The sequence below is a fragment of the Drosophila rhopaloa genome, unplaced genomic scaffold (genome assembly GCF_018152115.1).
Source record: "Drosophila rhopaloa isolate 14029-0021.01 unplaced genomic scaffold, ASM1815211v1 contig_172, whole genome shotgun sequence".
NCBI lineage: Eukaryota > Metazoa > Arthropoda > Insecta > Diptera > Drosophilidae > Drosophila > Drosophila rhopaloa.
In genome coordinates, this window is record NW_025335053.1 from 94375 (window position 1) to 99834 (window position 5460).

Consider the following 5460-nt stretch of genomic DNA (forward strand, 5'->3'; position numbering starts at 1 on the left):
AGGCATACCATCGATATGGCAAGGTGGAAGGCTACTGTATCAGAGCTAAGGAAAGTCATCCGTTCGGCCAAGTCAGAATTTTTTATAGACAAGCTCAGTGCAATTGATCCTAACCAGAATCACGGTTTTGCACTCTGGAAATGCACCCGCAACCTTAAAAGACAGCCGCTTCAGAGGTTTCCCTTAAACGTGGTGATGGGACTTTGGCCCACAGTGATGCCGAGATTGCTGAAGTATTTGCTGATGATCTTGAAAATCGCTTTACTCCATTCGAATTTGCAACAAGCGAAGAAGTCCAGACAACAATCTCTAGGTTAGGACTTTCATTTGGCCCTCCTGTTACTGTCCGTCCAGTAGACGAAGATGGTCATATAAAGCGACTGGTTACTTCTAAAGCTCCTGGCATGGACGCGATTGATGGCAAAGTAGCAAAGGCTCTGCCTAGCTCTGTCATTGCACAGCTCTGTCTCCTCTTTAATGCTTGCCTGGACCTTGATTATTTTCCATCACCTTGGAAACGAGCATAAGTCACAATGGTGGCAAAAAAAGGAAAAGACCCATGTTGCCCGGAATGTTATAGGCCGATTAGTATGCTGTCCACTTTCTCCAAGATTTTTGAGCGGATCATGCTTGGTAGCCTTTGAAGACGCACTTCCGAACCACCAGTTTGGTTTCCGTAGTCGCCATAGAGCTATCGAGCAAGTGCACAGAGTAATTAACCATATCCTGGGGGCTTTCGAAGACCACAAATACTGCTCCGCCGTTTTTCTCGATGTTCGACAGGCCTTTGACAGGGTTTGGCACGAAGGACTGTTCTACAAGCTAATGCCGCTTTTGCCTGAAAGGCTCTGGAATCTCATTGTATCGTTCTTAGATAATAGGGAGTTTGCTGAAGACATTCGTGGACACCGTTCTGGACTTCGCCCAATTCGTGCTGGTCTCCCGCAGGGAAGCGTACTTGGTCCGTGCAAACTTGCATTACAAAGGCTCTCAGGAGGATGCTAGGGGTGAAGTGGCACCATTATGTAGAAAACCGAGTTATGTTCCAGGACACGGGAGTGCCGACGGTAACGGAGACGATTTGCAAATCCTCAAGTCGATACAGGGAACGTTTGCTCACACATGCAAACTGTCTGGCAAGACATCTTGCAACACCACTGGGTCGACGGCGTCTCCGCAGACGACACCCGACAGACTTATGGATTCTCGGCCGTGACAGACACGGTCGTCTTCTGTAATAACACATCTTGATTAACTTTTGACCGGCTATGACCACACCTGATTTGCTCAAGAATGGAGCACCCGTTACCCGCTTTTTTTGGGATCTTTAGGAATAATTCGTCAATACACGAAAACAAGGTCCATCCTTGTGTGGCGTGTTCAACAAACTAAAAAATCACATTTCTCGAAAATTCCCTTTTCCTGCCAGCTCCTTTTTTGGGAAAGACAACAGAGTAAGAGAGAGGGATGAAATTTTTTCTGTGTTTCACGCAATCAGTTCTGCCGGCGTTGCCCTTAGCTCTGCCAGCGTCTCAGTCGTCATACTGATAAAAGGACGATGAATTTTAGCTGCGATTTCAGAACTGCTTAAGCCTCTTGTAATGATTTCAGAACTGCTTAAGCCGTTAGTAATGATAAATACAGGCTCACCTTTTTAAATAGTGTAGCTTATGGAAGAGGGGACTTATGAACAGGTTCTCTCATTGCAAACTTTAAAAGCAATACGATTTATGGTGTTTACTTCAAAATATTCCCATACTCCCATATTGATTAATCTTAAATTAAAAAGTCAATTTGAAGTTGCCTGCGAATTTAAAAATAGGTTAAACAAAATGTTCAGATACTAATACTCTTCAAACAGAAAAACATTCCAGCTCGCCGTAAAGATCATTATATGTACATACATATTTCTGTCTTCTATAAAGAAGAATTTTCAGACCATAAGTATGGCAGAACAAGTCCTTGAGCAGTTAGAAACAATAACAAGAAAGGAAAGCTAACTTCGGGCGAAGTTGCTGAAGTTGATATATTTTGTAAATTATATTCTCCAAAATTATTCATATGCTGCATTTTTAATACTCATAAAAACTCCCAACTTCCTAACTTTAAAAACACCAAAGTTATGGCTTTTCCAATCGGTCCTTATGAAATTTGGTAAGTTGAATTGATTGGCCAAAAATAAAACCTATAAAAAACCCCAACTTCCAAAGTTTACAAACACCAAAGTTATGGCATTTCCGATCAATCAGTTGTTTGGCGGCTATAAGATATAGTCGACCGATCCCGGCTTTCCGACTTATATACTGCGTGCAAAGGAACGAAGGGTGTGTGCAAAGTTTCAATTCGATATCTTTAAAACTCAGAGACTAGTTCGCGTAGAAACTGACAGATGGGCAGACGGACCTGCTTATATCAACTCAGGACGCGATCCTGATCAAGACTATAGGGTCGGAGATGTCCCCTTCTCTGCGTTGCACACTTTTGACCAAAATTATAATACCCACGGCAAAGAATAAAAATACTTCCAAAAGCTTTACTATTTTTTTTGTTTTTTTTTAATTTGGTTTGTCAGACAACAAGATCTCGTTAAAAAAAATCGGTTTTTGTCGAGCGTCAATGTGAGAGAGAGCAAAAGCTTGGTTAAGCTCAGTAGTCAGATCGTAAAACTTTAATCTTTCCAGTGTGACCAAAATTTCGAGAGTTCATCAGAATTAAGCGTGCTACGGTCGTGCTGTTAATCAGCTGGGCTTGTTGCCAAGCAGTTAAAATTCAAATATCGTATTTGCAGCAAAAAGCCTTTAAAAGATATTATCAACTACCTTGGCAAGACAAGTCTGCCGCTGTACAAGGAAATTAAAAAACAATACAATTTAATTTAGTATTAATGTTATTTTTTCCTCACATGTAAACTCCTGCAATCGATTTTTGTGGGTTTTATGATTTTTTTTTCACTCAATTTTTTAAAATGTTTAGTGCCAAAAGATTACATTTTGTATTCTTTTCGCTAGGGCTCACCCAAAGTTCTGGCTCTCTCTCATGACTGGCGTACAGTTTTCGGCGATAGGCAAACAGCTGGCGCTCACTTTTCATCAGACTTTTTTTCACCTCGGTACTCAGATCGACAAAAAAATACAAGGAAATTACTTCGCGTTGCCAACCACCTGAAATGAACTTTTAGTAAACTGTAGCGAAAATAAGAAAACATTTAAAAAAATAGAGGGAAAAAATCAAAAAGCAAAAGTCGATTGCAGGAGTTTACATGTGAGGACAAAATAACATTAATACTATCTGTGGTGCCTCTAGTCAGAGCAAAGTGTTTCTTAGGTTAAAAATGTTGGAAAAAAAAAATTAAAGGGCAGCAATGAATTACAAATTAGCAAATAATTATCGTAAATTAAAAAAACAACTGTTAAACTTAAATTGTATTGTTTTTTAATTTCTTTGTACAGCGGCAGACTTGTCTTGCCAAGGTAGTTGATGATATCTTTTAAAGGCTCTTTCCCGCAAATACGATTTTTTGAATTTTAACTGCTTGTCAACAAACCCAGCGTATTAACAGTACGACCGTAGCACGCTTAATTCTGATGAACTCCCCAAAATGCAGTCACACTGGAAAGATAAAAGTTTTTACGCTAGTTTTTCGATCTGAGTTCTAGGCTTTAATAAAAACAGGGTAAAAATTAGGTTTGGGATTTTTACGAATTGTGTATGATGAATCTTAAATGCGCATGCGTTTTGCGCATGGTTATTCATAAAATTTAATACGCATCTAAAAACATTAAGTGCAGTTTATGTATAATGTTTGACAGATAAACGCATTAAAAATGAAAATTTATTTGACATTACGTTTATTTCTTTGTGTTTGTAAGTATACAGAAAGGATTTATTTACAAAAATGTAATAATAACTTTCTTAGTAATTTTAAGGGAAGCTTGCCCTAAAAATGCAGAAGAAAAAGTGGCAATGTCCGACCACTACCTTTTAAGTGAAGAGTATATTGTAAAGATGAACAGGGCCCCAAGCAGAGGTCCTTATTTTGATACTTCAGCTACAAAAAATGTTACGTCTTTAGTTGGAAAAACAGGACATTTGAATTGTCGCATAAAAAATCTTGGAAATAAAACGGTACATTGGACTGAACTTAATAGATTTTGTGATTTCATGGGCCCAAAACTACGTTAATACATTGTGTATTATTCCAGGCGCAACTTTATCGTTTTAGAGTTTTCTAAAGTGTGCTAATTGTGTAAAAAGTTACTTGATATAAATAAAAACTCGTTTGTTGGCCTATATTAGGAATATATTTCGAAATTTTATAAGACATGTATATATGTATATAGAAAACTTTTTTTTTTTTCGCGCGGAGTCCCACGGCCCACTTACCCGCCCAACCGACCGAGGGGCGCAGCCGTGTATCGTACGGCACGATTCGCGATAAGATAGACGCGAGATAAGAAATTAAAGGTAAAGGTCCGGGGAAAAAAGTAATAGTTATATCAATCTTGTGCCAATGAAGCAAGTATCAATCGTTTTAGGAGCGGCAGAGAGTCAAGATTTGATATTACAGGAAAAAGTCTATTATAGTCAGAACATAATACTCTGAAAGGCTCATGCAAGGCATAGTTAGATCTACAATGATTTAAAATTAGGGGAAAATAATTTCTAGTTAATCTACTTGGCACAGAAAAGTTTAGCCGACTTAACAAGTCGGGGCAGTCAATATCACCATGTATTGACTTGTTCGTTTATTTCTCTAACTCTCTCTCTCTCTCTCTCTTGCATGCTTTACATTGCATTTGTTTATTGATTAAAGTTGTTGTGTTGCACAAGCCACGCTCAGTCGATATAAGATTTATTCTCTCGTGCTCTCTTTATTCGACTTAATTTCGTGATCTCGCGCTCTTACTTTTTTCGTGTTTTGTGGTTTTTGACAATTTGATTTGATCCCAGTGCCAAATTTACTTTGAGGTATTTTTCAAATTCTTATTTTTTTATTTTGCTTTAAACTTACAATGGCTCTTGTCTGTTCTAAGAAAAATTGTACTCTTGCGTCTTCAACTAAAGACCCTTTTATTTTTTGCTGGCTCTGCGATTCGATGATGCACGTTAAATGTGCAGGATTTACTGGCAGAGTCAAAGATTTCATTGATCTTAATTCTGGTCTCATGTGGTCATGTGGGTCCTCCAAGGAAATGGTTGTTGAGATGAGTGGCTTTATGAGGCAGACTCGAGACAGCTTATTGAATATCTCAGGAGCTTTTAAACAACTCAATGAGGGGTTCAATTCCGTCTGTGCCCAGTTTAATAATAAAAAAATATTAACCGAGTCGCCTAAACGTAAAAAAGCCAGTTTAACCGCCGTTAATATGATTGTGGAATCCACCCCAAATCCGAACTTGGTAGCAGCAGTTTCTGTTGACACAGGGGTAAATGAACCAACTGTGCCTATGGATACAGCTA

The 5460-nt window shown here is 38.7% G+C and overlaps 1 long non-coding RNA gene across 1 annotated transcript; it reads left to right on the top strand.

Annotated features, from left to right (window-relative positions):
• The first annotated feature begins 3735 nt into the window (after positions 1 to 3735).
• LOC123037555 lies at positions 3736 to 4292 on the top strand. The gene is made up of 2 exons (XR_006417546.1): positions 3736 to 3864; positions 3917 to 4292. It is a non-coding gene; the product is annotated as an uncharacterized LOC123037555 (long non-coding RNA).
• Positions 4293 to 5460: the final 1168 nt, after the last annotated feature.